This window comes from Ochotona curzoniae, unplaced genomic scaffold (genome assembly GCF_017591425.1).
Source record: "Ochotona curzoniae isolate NIBS_2020 unplaced genomic scaffold, NIBS_Ocur_1.0 contig_64, whole genome shotgun sequence".
NCBI lineage: Eukaryota > Metazoa > Chordata > Mammalia > Lagomorpha > Ochotonidae > Ochotona > Ochotona curzoniae.
In genome coordinates this window covers 13,883,760-13,900,297 of record NW_024466502.1, presented here as the reverse complement: position 1 = coordinate 13,900,297, position 16,538 = coordinate 13,883,760, and positions in this window count along the sequence as shown.

The window sequence follows — 16,538 nt, the reverse complement described above, 5'->3', positions numbered from 1 at the left end:
AAGATTTATTTATTGATTGATGGAAACATCGACTTACAGAGAAAAGGAAAACATGAAGATTTGCCACAGGCGTGTTTACTCCCCAAAATGGGTACAGCAAGCGGAACTGAGCCAGTCCAAAGCCAGGAGCCAGGAGCTTATTCAGGGTCTTGACATGGGTGCAGGGGCTCAAGAGCTTGGGCTATCCTTAGCTATTTTCCCAGGTCACAAACCAGGAGCTGGATGGGAAGCAGAGAAGGTGGGACATGAACTGGCTTCCATATGGAGGTGGAATATCAGCTTTTGAGTCATCGCACTGGCCCCCAAAATTCCAACTTTTATGAATAAAGCTTTACAACTGAAATCGCAATAAACTATTTTATAGTAAGTCTATCGCATGGTTATTCATGACTTGATATTTGAATAAATGTTTGTTAATGGCAAACATATTATTTGGAAAGTTATTCTTGAATGCTGTAATGGTGACATTTGGTTTTGTCATGAGAAGTAATATATACATCTAGTGCAATTTTATTTTCCTTAACCTCTGCTAATAACAGGATATTTTTCCTAGCAGAAAACTAACAAAAATATACACATTTGCTAAGTAAATATGTGAGTGCTTTAAACTTTTAAAGTATTTTATCATGTTAATTATACACTTACAGTTCATAGTATATGTTAATGCGTTGATTTAAGATAATAAGATCACCTGCAGTAAACCAGATCTTCACAGCCACAGTAATTTCTGGATTCCTCTTGCTGTTTATCCAGTGTGTCTCTGACCATCCCTCACCTGAAAGTCTAGGAGCCTTAACAGCCCTCCCGAGGCCTCTCTGCACGGCTCAGGCAGCACCCGTGACATTTTGTTAAGACAGCTGAGTACAAATGACTGAAGAGTCAAGTGATACGCAATGCCAACAAACCACTGTGGGACTAGAAAGTACAACCCTGCCTTAGCAAAGGCAAAGGGAACGTATCCAACCAAATGCTTGCATCAACACACTGGCTTTATCCCCTTGTGCTGGGGAAATGTTTCCTCACAAGGGTGAGCACTGCCACTAATAGCATCACTTCATCTCTGAGTGGCAAGTCACTATACCATGCGCTTGTATTTCCCATCATCGCACTGTGGCCTCACGTCAAGCCTGAAAGGAAAGTGCGCTTTCTTTTGTTTTTAAAGATTTATTTTATTTTTATTGGAAAGGCAGGTATACAGAGAGGAGGAGAGACAGAGAGGAAGATCTTCCATCCGATGGTTCACTCCCCAAGCAGCTGCAATGGCTGGAACTGAGCGAATCTGAAGCCAGGAGCTCTTCCAGGTCTCCCACGTGGATGCAGGATCCTAAAGCATTGGGCCGTCCTCGACTGCTTCCCCAGGCCACAAGCAGGATGCTGGATGGGAAGCGGGGCTGGTGGGATTAGAACCTGTGCCCATATGGGATCCTGGTGTGCAAGGGGAGGACTTTAACCACTACGCTATTGCGCCGGTTCAGGAAAACATGTTTTGTCAAAATTAATATATGGCAAACCCAGGCTCAAAAAAAAAAAAAAAAGGAATGTCTCCCAACCTTAAACTTATCTAGGCTCAAAAGAGTTGGAATGTTCCATTTACAACTAGTAGAGGCACACAGAATTGTTTTTCTATAGACCATTGAATAATGTTTGAAACACAGATAATTTAAAATTGTCCAAATTAACTGTTGTTCCCTTTCTTTCTCTTTAAAACATTTATTTATTTATTCTGACAGAGTTAGAGAAAAACCTTCCAGTTGCTACCTGCTGTCTCACCGGCCACAGAGGCTAGGGTTGGGTCAAGTCAAAGCCCAAGCCAGCACGTGTAGGGGCATCTCCCACTCATGGGCTCCAACACAAGGCCGTCCTCTGGGGGATTAGCAAGGAGTTAGATCAGAGGTGGAGCTTCTGGGGCTCACACTGGCGCCCGTGTGGGAAGCAGCCATGCTGGTAGACATTTTATCAACCAGGCCACAAGGTCAATCCCAACTGCTGTTCTCCAGCTACATTTATTATTAACTTTGCTTAACGATGAGATGGTCAGTTGCATGGAGGCCCTTACAGCATCTGAAGAAGTTTTCTTAACATTGCTTGTTGGAACCACATAGTGCCTCTTTCCAAGTTGAAAGGATTTCATATTTTCCATCCCTATTTTCTAACAGTGAAAGTCTTTCGAATGATGAGGACATCTTCTAGAAGGCTCTTAGCTTCCACATAAATTGTTCGAGCCATGCCTGCCTTAGGTACCCAGGGTTATTACTAGACAGTTATTAGAGAGTGAACTTCTAAGTGGCTGTCAGGAAAGTGGTCCCTTTCTCAAAATCTTGGAATGTTAGGGAAAATGTTGTGTTCTTCCAATATCAGGAAATGAACATGACATTTGAAAAATTCTTCCAGCTTCATTAGCTAAACCGCAGAGGGAAAATTATATTATATATGATTATAATATATTATAATGTATTTTATAAACAGTGGTTTGTATTACCAGGAATTCGGATTTAAATTTTTACCTGGATACTTCCAAGTCTGTTACTGTAAGAGCTAAAAATTTTGCTCAATTGACTTACAATGTAATACTAATGAGCATAAGAAATACTAAGACAAGGCAATGTTTTAAAAGCATGATTTTATTTACTTATTTATAATGGAAAAGCAGATTTGTAGAGAGGAGACACAGAAAGATCTTCCATCTGTTGGTTTGCTCCCAAGTCACCTCAATAGCCAGAGCTGAGGTGATCTGAAACCATGAGTCAGTAGCCTCTTCTGGGTCCCCCTTGTGGGTGCAGGGTCTTAAGGACTTGGGCCATTTTCTGCTGCTTTCCCAGGCTTTAAACAGGGAGTCGGATGCTAAGTAAAGCAGCCTGAATATGAACAAGTACCCGATGAGGATACTGGTGTTTGAAGGTGGAGGACTAGCACGTTGAGCCACGGAGCCGACCCAAAACATAAGACATTTTATAATTGTTCCACATTCCTTTTGTTGTTCATTTGAATATGCTGAAAACATGCAGCGATAATCTAAGAATGCCTAGATATGTAGATGGAAAAATCACTTGTGATAATAATTCCTTTCACCATCCTGTATAGTGAGAACAATTGACAACATATTTGGAAATTTATAAGGCAAGACTTCATTGAGTGTTGGTGACTGCATTTTCCAAACAGTATTATCAGCACCCTGGAAAGGCTCCCTGGCTGCCTCACAGCAGGCAGAGTGGAAAAGGAGCCTCCAGCGAGCCAGGGTCATATATGGCAGGCAGGAAAAAGAGACCAGGGAGCATCATGACTGCCCTTGACACTCGGCAGGGGACCAACTTCCCCTGACACATGTAGCCCATCTTACAAGACAGAACCACCGCACTCCTGACGATGGAAGGCCCATGACTGCTGTCTCATTGGCTCCAACTATCAAAGGTTCCACCACTTGAGCACCTCTACAATGGAGACCAAGGTGTCACAACAAAAGCCATAGGAGATAATCCACATTCAAGCCTTCCTTGAAAACTCTGATGACATGAAGAAAGTGTTGAAGCTGTTATTTTGAATTTCCAAATAATAATAAGATCAATTTGAATTTCAAGGAAACCAGAAAGACGTTTGTCATTCATTTCATCATGGCTAATAAAATCATTGATCTGAGAGAAATCAAATCTAATGCTCATGTCTACATTTAGTTAATTTTTTTTTTTACTGCAAAGGTAGATATACAGAAAAGAGGAAAGACAGAGAGGAAGACCCTCTGTGCAATGATTCACTCCCCAAGTAACCACAGCAGCCAAAGCTGAGCCAATCTGAAGCCAGGAGCCTCTTCCAGGTCTCCCTCATGGGTGCGGGGTCCCAAAGCTCCGGGCCATTCTCAACTGTCTTCCCAGGTCACAAGCGGGCAGCTGGGTGGGAAGTGGTGCCCCAGGACATGAAGCGACACCCATGTGGGTTCCCAGTGTGTGCGAACTGAGAACTCTAGCTGCTAGGCTACTGCACCAGGCCCTATATTTAGTAAATTTAAGAAAAAAAAAAATCTTCTCCTGTGGAAGGTTCCATGGCAAAGCAAGTTAATCTGCCACCTGCAAGGCCAGCATCCCAGATGCTCTACTTTGATCCAGCTCCCTACAATAGCCTGAGAAACTAGCAGATGATGGCCCAAGCTCTTGAACCTCTGCATCGACGTGGATGCTTTGGAAGAAGCTCCTGGCTCCTGGCTCTGGACCAGTCCATCCCCAGCCATTGATGACATTTGGGGGTGACACAGAAAATGAAAGATCTCTGTCTTCTGTCTTCTCTCTGCAAATCTGACTTCCCAATGAAAATAAATCAAACTTTTTTTTTAAAAAGACACTTTTTAAGAAGTGTAACAAAAATAGAAACTGTCTTGCTTTCTGTCAGAAATTAAATGAAGGACTGATCTTTTTAGAGAGTTCAGAGAAAATCATTCAAGAATTAGAATATTTGCAGCAAATATTTGTTTATAAAATAAACTGGTAAGACTCAATATCACTCAGGATTTAGCCTAGTAGTTTTGAAGATGCCCATGAGAAAATAAGATAGCTGACTGATAGAACTGATTCCTGTTGAAAGTCCCAGAGAAACTCAATAAAAATAATCTCTAAGAAATAAGAGAGATAAAAGAGAATGCAGAATTTAATTGGCAGTGCTGAAAGACGGAGATTAGTAAGTAACTTCTGAACTTGTAAGTTTGATATGCTTTACAATTCCCAGAATAAAGGCAAGGTGCAACCACAGGTCTCCCCCAGAACTACCCCCTAGTTAAGCCACAGGAAGTCCAGGAGATTTTATTGAAGTTTTGAGGAAAACAAAATAAAGGAAGGGTGAAATGAGTCCATTAATTCAGATGACAGACAACAGCAGTCTTCCATCTGCTTGTTGACGTCCTAGATGGTCAAAACACACAGAGATGAGTCATTAAAGTGTGTGGAAGTATGCTCGAACTCAAGTCTCTCTCCATTTGTCCCTTTGCCTCTCCAATCAATATCTCAAATTATTCTGGACTGCATATCTCTTGTCACGTCTCTAATCCTGTAGGTCTAGGAAGGAGAAATGATCTATACTTGAAGACTCCTGCCTTTTTTTTTTGTGGTTGTTACAATTTATTGATTTTTGTTGGAAAGGCAGATCTCCAGGGGGAAGGAGATAACGTAGAAAAACATCTCTGATGGTTTTACAGCTCAAGTGGTTACCACAGTTGGAGCCGAGCCAATCCAAAGCTAGGAGCCATGCCCCTGTTTCAGGTCTCCCACAGGGTTGTAGGGTTCCACGCCTTTCAGCCATCCTCTATTGCTTTGCCAGGCCCCATGCAGGGCGCTGAATACCCTGAGTTTGGAGGTTCTAGCAGGGGAGCGCAGCTACTCATGCACCCTTGAACGAAGACCTCCTGTAGCGGGGATGGTCCTCCTCTTCAACCGAGCTGGCAGCTTGGGCAGGGACGCACATGGAGCGGTGAGGGTGGAAGGGGACACCCGCCTAGCCAGCCAGATCAGCCGAATCAACCCTGGCGATCAATGGGGTGACCGATGTCACAGCTAGATCGCCCTCACATCCAGGGAGCTGAATACAAAGAGGAGCTGCCAGGACATGAATTTGTGCCTTTATGAAATCCTGGCACGTGAAAGGTGAGGATTTAACCAATAGGCCAGGCCCTAACACTCATCTTTAATGGTGTTTCAGGTACAGCTAGTTTGAAGAACACTTCTCTCCACCAAGATCAGCAGATCCTGAGAAAAACAGACAGGTAACATAGATTGAAAAAAATATAGCCAGAATTATAAGGCAAGAAAAAGAAACCAAAGGGAACGAAATGGAAAAGGAGAGAGTCAAATTAGCCTGTACTTGGTGACATATCCTGATACCTGTGGTATTCAAATGACTCTACTAAGAGACTCGGAACTCATCAGAGTCTGGCAAAACTTCAGGATGTAAAATCAAGACACAAATCAATAATGTTTGTATACAAATACAATGCCGTTGGTTTCATTCACAATAATAATAAAAGAACTTTCGATATCTACGGATAAATTTAACTAAGGATACAAAAGATCTCTAAAACAAAAATGACCAAACGTTAAAAGAAGAAACAGAAGATACACACACGAAAGGAAAGAAGGTGGGGCCAATGGGGGGGGGAGGGAGAGCCATTATATTTTAAGATTGTGTATATGAATTATGTGAAATCTTTTGTTTACATCAATAAATTTTAAAATCTGCAAGACCTTAATACAGCACATCTAGAAATGTAGAAAAAAAGGATTTTCCCGTATACAACGATCTTTAATTTTGAGTAAAGATGCAAAGTGGGCATTTTTTTAATGATGATGAGGCCAGGGCTAGCAGTAAGTGTTTTCAATGATCTGATTCAGCTATATGATTCCTATTCTTACACGATGGTCATAGGGGGAAAAACGCCGTTTTCTTTCCTCCCTGAAGCAGGAGTGCATGAGTGGGTTCTCCAATCTGCTTGTCCTTTTCTTGTTACACTCATCTTCAGTTCAATTTTAAATGATTTTCTTTCTTACTTTGAGCTTGTGGATGGGAAAATCATTAGCTTTGCCTGGAAATCAAGTTCAAGAAAGACTAGTGATGTCTTTACTGTAATGGACGCACTGTAAATCCTAGCTCCATATATCTGAAATGAAGACAAACGGCAGATTTTTTTATCGGTAGAGTTTCTATCAGACTTGAGAGGATCAAAATATATAATGGTTATTATCTGACAGACACTACACTATCCTTAACAGAGAAAAATGCCACTTTAAGTGGTGAGTGAGGTTGCTCACAAGTCCCCAGGGTGCTTCTTTGAGACTGCAAGCATCAGGGCAGTGTCAGTTCTGAAACAAACTTTCCTCATAACGCTTCCATACACCATTCCTTGGACGTCATCGTAACCGTGGCCTTAGAATGTTTTCAATGTCAAATAAATACAGACATAGCAGGGCTCCCACTGTGATGTGGGCTCCGGGCATCATGTCCCCCAGGTTGTCTCCTCATTTTTGTTTCAGCTGCCACAGATAATACACTCAAGTTCTGACTGACATCCATTCATTTCCAGCAAGCTCCATATGACTTGCTGGTTTCTTCCAGGAACATTCGTGAACTACCATGGAGCCAATGGCCCCTGTGCAAGGACAGTCAGCATGACTGGGTGAGCCCCTGTCAACGACAGCCCCTGTTGAGGGACAGGAGTCAGTGGATCCTGTCTTCTGCACTCAGGATGACAAATCTGATACCCAGACTCCCTGTCTAATTTTTAGTGGGACCAAGGAGAAGCTCTTAAATGTTGTGCATATGCAGTCTCACTGTGAAATCGGCCTGCCAGCTTTGCTTCTTTCTCTGACTCACCCTGGCCATTTCTTGATTTTTGTTCCTTGCATCATCAGCAACATAAACTACTCATAACCAGGGCCTGACTCCAGTCCTGCTTTCAAGGAAATCCAGATGAAGCCACAAGTGTGGTTATGCAGGTGCTGTTCTCTTATGACAGGGCTCAGTGTAGTTTTCCCTCAAGGGACAGATTGCAAATATTTGTGGTTCCTAGGCTCTTTGTAACTGCTACTAAACCCTGCCATTTTAGTGCAAAAACAGTCTGACACAATACCCATGAATGGGCTTGGCGGGGTTCCAACAAAAATCTATTTTTGAAAACTGCATCTCATCTGTGGTCCATGGATTGCTTAGTTCTGCAAAACTCTTAAATTCTCTTTGTAATGCATTAGATTTTAGTTTGTTCTGAGCTTAAGTATCCTAATGATAATAATTAGCAAAATTAACAACCTCTTTTTATTGAAATTACTGTGTACAAGGCATTATATCCCACAGGTGTTTTATGCACATCACCATGTTACATTTGCAACTTTTAAAATCTCATTTAAGTGGGTCAGGCCAATGGCTTAACTAGCTAATCCTCTACCTCCAAACACTGGATGCCATGTGGGTACCAGTTTGTGCCCTGGTTGCTTCACTTCCAACCAAGCTCCCCGATTGTGGCCTGGGAAAGCAAGGGAGGACGATCCAAGTCCTCGGGACCCAACACCCACATGGGAAACCCCGAAGAAGCTCCCGACTCCTGACTTTGGATGGGTTCAGCTCTAAACACTACAGCCATTTAGAGAATGAACCAGCGGATGAAGGATCTTTCTCTCTGTCCCTCTTCTCTGCAATCAAAATAAATCAGTCTAACAAAATAAAATAAAATCTCATTTATGAAAAAAACAAATAAGAATGTTTCAATGCTTCATGTTACTCGCTGAAGAGTTACAATTTCATTTATTCAAGGTCTTTAAAAAGATGTCTATATTTATTTGAAAGGTAAGTTACAAAAAGGAGAGACAAAAAGATCACCATCTTCTTGTTTACTTGCTGAATGGCATCAGTGACAGGGATTGGGACTAGCTGAAGTCAGGAGCCTGGAACTCCATCCAGGTACTCCATGCAGATACAGGAACCCAGGGCGTTGTCTGCTCTACTGCTTCTCTGTGTCCATGATCAGGGAGCTGGTTCAAAGCTGGAGCAGGGCCCAGCACGACAGCATAGCAGTTAAGGTCCTCACCTTCCATGCACCAGGATCTCATATGGGCGCCAGTTTTAATCCCACCAGCCCCGGTTCCAATCCATTTCCCTGCTTGTGGCCTGGGAAAGCAGTCGAGGACGGCCCAAAGCCTTGGGACCCTGTACCTTGTGGAAGATTCGAAAGAGCTCCTGTCTTTGGATTGGCTCAGTTCCAGCCATTGCGGTCACTTGATGAGTGAACCATTGGATGGAAGATCTTCCTCTCTGTCTCTCCTCTCTGTATATCCGCCTTTCCAATAAAAATAAATAATTTAAAAAAAAAAGCTGGAGCAGCTGGAATGAAGCGGTACACTATGGGATGTTTTTGTTGTGGGCAGTAACTTAATCCACTGTTTTTCTTTTTCATTATTATGTATGTATGTATCTATTTTTGAAAGATTTCACATAGAGACAGGTCCTCTATTACTGGTGAGTCATGGATTAACTAAGTTGCTCTTTGCTGGGACCCAGGAATTTCTTCCCATGTGAATGTAGAAGCCTAAGGACCTGTGCCATCCTCAGCTGCCTTCCTTTTTCTGCTTTTTTAAGCAGAGAGGTGGATTGGAAGTGGATCAGTTAGGACACAAACGTGTGCCCATATGATGTGATGGTGCTAGCCGCTGAAGGATTAACCTGCACCACCATGCTGGACCCACACCCACCCCATCTCTGTGTTTAAAGAAAAAAACAATGGGTTGGCCTTGACAGGGTGATTAAGATGTGCTAGCAAAGTACTGATGGTACAGACCCAAATCCACTGCAGATGCCAGATTCCTGCTGGTGTTCAACGTGTGCGACAGTGGGTCATACCTCTTGTAGCTGAGTCCATCCTACCCTTGTGGGACACCTGGATTACGTTCTTGGCTCTTGGGTGGGTGTGGCCTAGTCTTGATTTGTTGATATATCTGAGGAGTAAATCAGTAAGAGTTTCTCTCTCTCTCCCTCTTTCTCTCTCATATCTCTCAAATAAGTAAACATGAATAAAATTGAAAACAAATTTAAAGCCAGATACAGAAAAACATTGTCCTTCTTACATGAGGGAGCAACAATTTTTAAAAAGAAAGACAATGACATGTTTATCAGTATTTTTTTTTTTGCAAATAGAATGCTTTTTTTTTCAAAATTGTTTTAAATGTTTATCTAACAAATTGGTATGAGTCATATACTACTGTAGTGTTACTTATTTCATGATTGTTTCCAGTGCTGTAGCACAGTGGGTTAAGCTGTCAACCATAGATGCTCCACTTCCCATCGAGCTTTCTGGAAAAGCAGCAGAAAATGGCTCAAATGCTTGAATTCCTGCAGCTATGTGGAGGTTTGAACAAAGTTCTCACTCTTGGCTCTGATCTGGACAAGACCCAGCCATTGTGATTGGGGAGTGAGTATCTCTCCTTGTCTCATTCTCTTTCTCTCTGTTTCAATGTCCTCTTGGTTCTCTTTCTGAATGAGTGAGTCTCTGAATGCTTTTCAGCCTCTTGCTGAGATCAAGTGTAGAGTGAGCCTCTCTAGTTACTTACAAACCATGCAAACAAAGTTCTAATTGGTGCCAATAGCCTTCCAGGACTCTTTCTTCTTTTGTTATCTTATAACAAGGGGGCAGATGTTGTGATAGAGAAAGTTAGGATGCTATTTGGTATGCCCACAGCACCTGTCAGAATACAGCTGCTCTGTTTCTGACCCAACTTCCTGTCAGTGCATCTTATGTGTCAGTAGATGATGGTGCAAGCATTTGGGGCCCTGCCAACCGTGTGGGAGAATGAGATGGAGTCTGGGTTAGTGGCTTCAGCATGGCCCAGCTCTAGAAGGCTGAGGTTCTCTGGGCAGTAAAGCAACAGATGGAAGTCCCTTTCTCTCTTTCTTTTCTAATCAAGAAAAAAAAATAAATATTATATATAAAACATTATATACATATATAACATTACATATATAGAAGAAATAGCACAGAGACTGAGCTATAGAATAAGCATACTAGACAGCAGATTTGTAAGGGATCCACAACGTGAAGGAGAAATATGTCTGACCTTCAGGTAGCTATTTGTCACCATTACCTAACCTGGCTTTTCTGGATGATGTCAGAGTTAATAAGTTCAATAGCACGGCTATTAAGTGACATAAACCAAATTAAACTATGGGCCTCCACACTCTGATGCATGATCTCTTTTCATTGTACCACCTTCCTATGTGCAAGTTTTATATATTTTGTCTTACATAAAATGACAAAAATGAAAGGTGAATAGTTTCTGTTAAAATATACCTTCTGATTCTCTTCACCTTCTGTCTGCAATCAGACCAGCCCTTCCTAAGGTAGGACTCGGAACCGAGGAAGGAGAAAACACACATATTTTTTATGCTAACTAAAAGCTTGATTAAAAAGTTTAAATGTCCTTGTTGTGACTTATATCCTGTTAATTGGAAAGACAGGAAAACATTAATTTCAATGTGCAATCTTCTTGAATGTTTCATTGCAAAGGATCTACCCTAAATCACAAAATATTCTTGTTTCTCTCAAAGTGGTACATTATTCAAATTAAACAAATACCTCATTTTCTCATAAATGAAAGTGTTATTCTGTGAAAATGTCAGTAGCAAGTAATATGATTCTATAAATCTAAAGACTGACTTTGCATCATTTCCTATATAAATAGAACATAAAATGCAATTTTTAATAAGAAAAAAAGATAAATAGTTATTTGGGAAATAAATCTTTTAGTACTTTGACCATAACCATAAAAACATAAGAAAAATGTAATATGTGGTTTGCAGTAAAATTTTCTAAAATTCAGGAGGCTAATCTGAATTAATATTACATGTTGCCTCAGGAGTTGGAGCTGGCTGCCTCAGGAAATATACACACATACATACATATTGCTGTATGTCTGCTGGACTATCATGCAAAATAAAATTGAAGCAAAATGGACATTTTATGCTATCTGAATATTTATACTTTGGGGATTTCAGCATCAATGACTTTTTGACCAATCTTGATGGTTATTTGGATGCTGTTTATTCTAAAATTATTTACATGAGTAGATTAATTATAATTCTACATTATGTAGTCATTAAATGATGCTGGTTTTATTCTGACATGGATTTCATACATTTTTAACAAACAATATTTGCTTTTGTTGGAAAGTCAGATATACAGTGGAGGAGAGACAGAGAGGAAAAACTTCCATCCATTGATTCACTCCCCAAGTTGCCGCAACAGGAAAGCTGAGCTCTGATTTGAAAACAGAAGCCCGAGCCTCTTCTGGGTTAGCACAAGGTCACAGGATCCCAAGGCTTTGGACCATCCTCAACTGCTTTCCCAGCACACAAGCAGGGAGCTGGATGGGAAGTAGGACAGCTGGGATGAGAACTGGCGCTCTTGTGAGATTCCGATGCGTACAAGGCGAGGATTTTAGCCACTAGGCTACTGTGCCAGGGCTGAATTTTATGCATATTTTGCTCTAATCAATGAAACATTTGGAAAAAATATTTCTGAGGAAATTTCATTAAAATTAATAAAGTGTTTTTAAGATTAATTTTTTATTTGAATGTCAAAGAATCATAAAATGAGCAAGAGAGAATCCCTCCATCTGTTGGCTAACTCCCTAAATTGCCACAATGCCTGAGGCTGCACCAGTCCAAAACCTGGAGTCCGGACCTTCCTCCAGAGCTGCATTGTGGGTGGTACCCAGGCAACTGCGCCATCTTCCACTGCTTTGCCAGGCACATAAGCAGGAGGGTGGCTTGGAGCTAGAACAAGCAGGTACCGAAACAGTGGCTATATGGAACGCCAGAGATAGAGGCAGAGGCTTAACATCCCATAACACAACACTGGAACCAAATAATCTATGTTTGCAAAACAAAAACATAATCTCTTACCCTAAAACTACAAATGATTATTCTCCATTCAGATCATAAAACATTATTGATATCATAGAGGTTGAATGCTTAAAGCTTAATTTTTGCTATGAATGAATTACGTATTGTTACACATGATAAAAATGACACAGTGTATGACAGACTTAGAATTTCTGATTTATGAGCTTACTTTTACATTCACATTCTGGAGAAAACGCTGGACACATTAAGCTGCTTACATAAGCTTTTTACAAAAGTAAGTGCAAAATGAAAAGCAAAATTTGCAGTGCCATTTGGCTGGCCAATTTATGTAAAATATGATAACTATAAAACCAGGTAGAAGGTCATAATTATAACTTTTCTCAGTAAAATCTGATTCTTCACATTTAGAGAATTCAGCAATTTTGTTTCCTATTCTAATGGGATTTGTAAGAAAGTCTTCCAGAAAGACAAACTGCAATTGTAAGTTCTTACTAATATGATATGTAAGACCCACCATATGTTAATAATTCTTACATTCCATGCAGGAGAGAGAATAACTCTTCTTTGTACCCTAAACATCCAGAAGAGTGGTCCTATTAATTCAAGGTCTCTTACCCTTTCAAAGGAAATCATCTAAAATTTTATGCAGCCATTTAAATGATTGCTTTGGGAAATTTATATGGTAGTCATGGGAACAGGGAAAGAAGTCAAGGCAACGTTGATCATTTTAATAGTGTGCAAGTGATCCATCCAATTTGTAAATACCTTAGACCACTCTTCTGGGTCATGAATGATCAGGAAAGGCATTTATGCAAAATTAATGAAATGAAATACAAGCTCATTACTAGCTAGCATCCCCTGAAGTTTCTAATTGGTGAGGCTCATTGTAAATACTTCTTGTGAGATATTGAAAGGGGAAAAAAATCCTTCTTCATAGGTTTAGAAACAAGCATATTTCTATTTGATGATTCAAGTTCATTTTCTTTCAGCATTCTGAGAACTTCCTCTTCTCTACAAAATAGACTTATCTATTTCTGCACAGAACATATGTAAAAATCTCAATGTGGTCATCTTTATATGACCCCCATTAAAATCCCACACTAATCCCTCACATGTATTATCGAACTCATCTTCTTGTTCTTTTTTTAAGATTTATTCATTTTTATAGGAAAGTCAGAGATACACAGAGAGGAGGAGAGACAGAGAGGAAGATCTTCCGTCCGATGATTCACTCCCCAAGTGATGGCTGAAACTGAGCAAATCCAAAGGCAAGAGCCAGGAGCCAGGAGCCAGGAGCTTCTTCCAGGTCTCCCACACAGGTGCGGGGTCCAAAAGTTTTGGGCCATCCTTGACTACTTTCCCAGGCCACATGCAGAGAGCTGGATAGGAGGTGGTTCACCCAGGATTAGAACCAGGTGTGCAAACTAAGGATTTTAGCCATAGGCCACCATTCCTGGCCCTATGGAACTCTTCTAGCACTTTTGTTCATAAGGAAAGCATAAGCAGGTTTGTATAATTGAAGCTCCTAGGCCAGAAAAGAGGGACAGTGGATGCAGATACCATCATGGGTTGGCCATGATCTAGATGTCGAAGCTTCTCTCATTTCCAAAGCCCTTGAATGAAGTTTCATTTTATACTCATTTCTGTTTAATCCCAATCCCAACCAAATCAGTGTTGGAAACAAGTAATAACTACAATTCTAACCAACATAAACATGGTCATAGAACAGATTCTTAGATATCCCTTGGAAATATGTTAAAATACTAAAATAAACTTCTAAAACTTGAATCTAGTACCTCTTAGTACATTTCCTATTATAGGTGCACCTGGTCTGACCAAGGGAAGGGTGATGGTAAGAAGGCTCATGAGGCAGACTCTATACTGCTTATTGCAGTTCTCCTCATCACTGTCCATTGCAGAACCACTCTGCAAAGATTTGTTCTGTGTAGCTCTTAGTCATGACTCTAATAGCACTGGGCTATCTCTAGTTTGCAGTTTATCAGTATGGCAAACATTAAAAAGCATAAAATATTATTAGAGTTACTTCCATGAGTGAGATCTTTAAACTTTTTGTCATATCAGAAAAAAAATTCCAATTTGCCTATTTCGTCATGAATAAATAAAACAAGCCATGGGTTATTTTGTTGCACCTGTTATCTGAATATGTTTGCATGGGTGTGTTTAACAGGAACTGTGTCTTTTATGTGTCAGAATTCTTAGTTTCACAATGAAGGAAGAAAGGGGATCCCTTCGTTTTTAAATTACTTACAAAATATTACTCAAGAACAAATATTTTTCTTTAAATAGGAATACAAGCATTCAAGTGGATCCTGTCTGTGTCTGAAGACATAATCCCATGGGTTCCCACGTGTTTCGTAGCAACGCTTTGCTGAGACCCTTTCACATGTTATGTTACTAAGAAGAGCCATTGGCTCACGGATGAAAGTGGTTCTCTCTTTTGGAGGGGAGAAAGAATCAAGGATTAGTTTGGATAATATTTCTTATAGTTATGCAGGAAGAGTTTGCAGTTCAAAACAAGAGTAGAGAAGGTCAGAGTTAAGAGAACGGCTGGTGTGCAGTCATGGCTCTCATCACTCAGGCCAAATATAAAGTTCCATTCTATTAGCCATTACATTGTTGCCATGAGCAGGTGTGAGCCGTGTACAGCAGAATGCTGGCTTCTCTAAAATGCTATGAAAACTCACCTGTCTGCAGTAGGCTCACTTCTCTTCAGATTACCCCAGAAATATGAATCAAGATTAGGAAACTAAAGCAGGCTCTCATTTCATCCACAACAATAGTTTATTTAAGCATTCTAATCTGAACACAATGATTGTGAAATGCTGAAGAATTTCAAACTGTCACACAAAGTTTAGAGAAGCATTTACATCAATAAACTTGTCCCTTTGTAGGGACAATAAACTTGTCCCTTGGTTGAAAATCAAGTAATATTGATTTCTTTCTGTATAATCGCACTTTGAATTGGCAATTCATTTAAAAAATGACCATTTCGATAGGTAAGGTCTGCAGATTGTATTGTATGGGATCTTCAAAAACAAAATGCCAGGGATGGATAGAAAGTGTTCTGATGGGATGATGAACTGTGACTTCAAACCAAATTATAAATTACATGAAAACAGTGCAAAATAGATCAACCGACTTGCACAATCAGAAACGTTTTAAAGTCCATATCAGCTTGGGTTTGCATATCATTATCTACAAATGTTTATACATATACATATATACACACATACATACATATATACATATATGCATGCATATTTATAATATTTTGCAGTATATATCTGCTATTCTGCAAATCATTATCTAAAAATTTGTATATATATGTGTATATATATATATATATATATAGGCATGTATATTTCTGATATTCTGAGCACCAACAATCAATTTCAGAGAAAGGAAGCTCTGAGAAAGAAAGGAAGTTATTGCTTTACTTGTTTGTATTTATTAGCTTATTTCTCTTGAGAAACACTACACAAGATAAATTAGTTTTTTCCTCTCCTAGAGGTAAGACAAACATCGGAGTTTTGCTTCTATTTCCACAGGTACAGGAGCCAATGACACTTCAAGTAATGACAAACACTTATTTCCAAAAGTCAACATCAATATTCTGTAAGAACAGCACGAATTCTATCTTACTGTCTGGAAAATCAGTTCATACGTTTGGATTAGCTTTTATCTTGCCTTAATCTTTTGCCTTATCTTAAAATGCTGTTCACCAGTATCCTTGTGAAGCATGATTTGACTCTTCAAAGCCAAAATATATATATTTTTAAATTTATTTATTTTTATTGCAAAGTCAGAGATACAAAGAGAAGGAGAGACAGAGAGGAAGATCTTCCGACCAATGATCCACTCCCCAAGTGACCACAATGGTTGGTGCTGCACAGATCCGAAGCCAGGAGCCAGGAACTTCTTCCAGGTCTCCTACGTGGGTGCAGGGTCCCAAGGCTTTGGGCTGTCCTCAACTGCTTTCCCAGGCCACAAGCAGAGAGCTAGAAGGGGGGAAGTAGGGCTGGTGGGATTAGAACCAGTGTCCATATGGGATCCCTGCATGTTCTAGGTGAAGACATTAGCCGCTAACCCATTGAGCTGGGCCCAAAGCCAAATTATTTTATCATAGTAAATAAATAGTT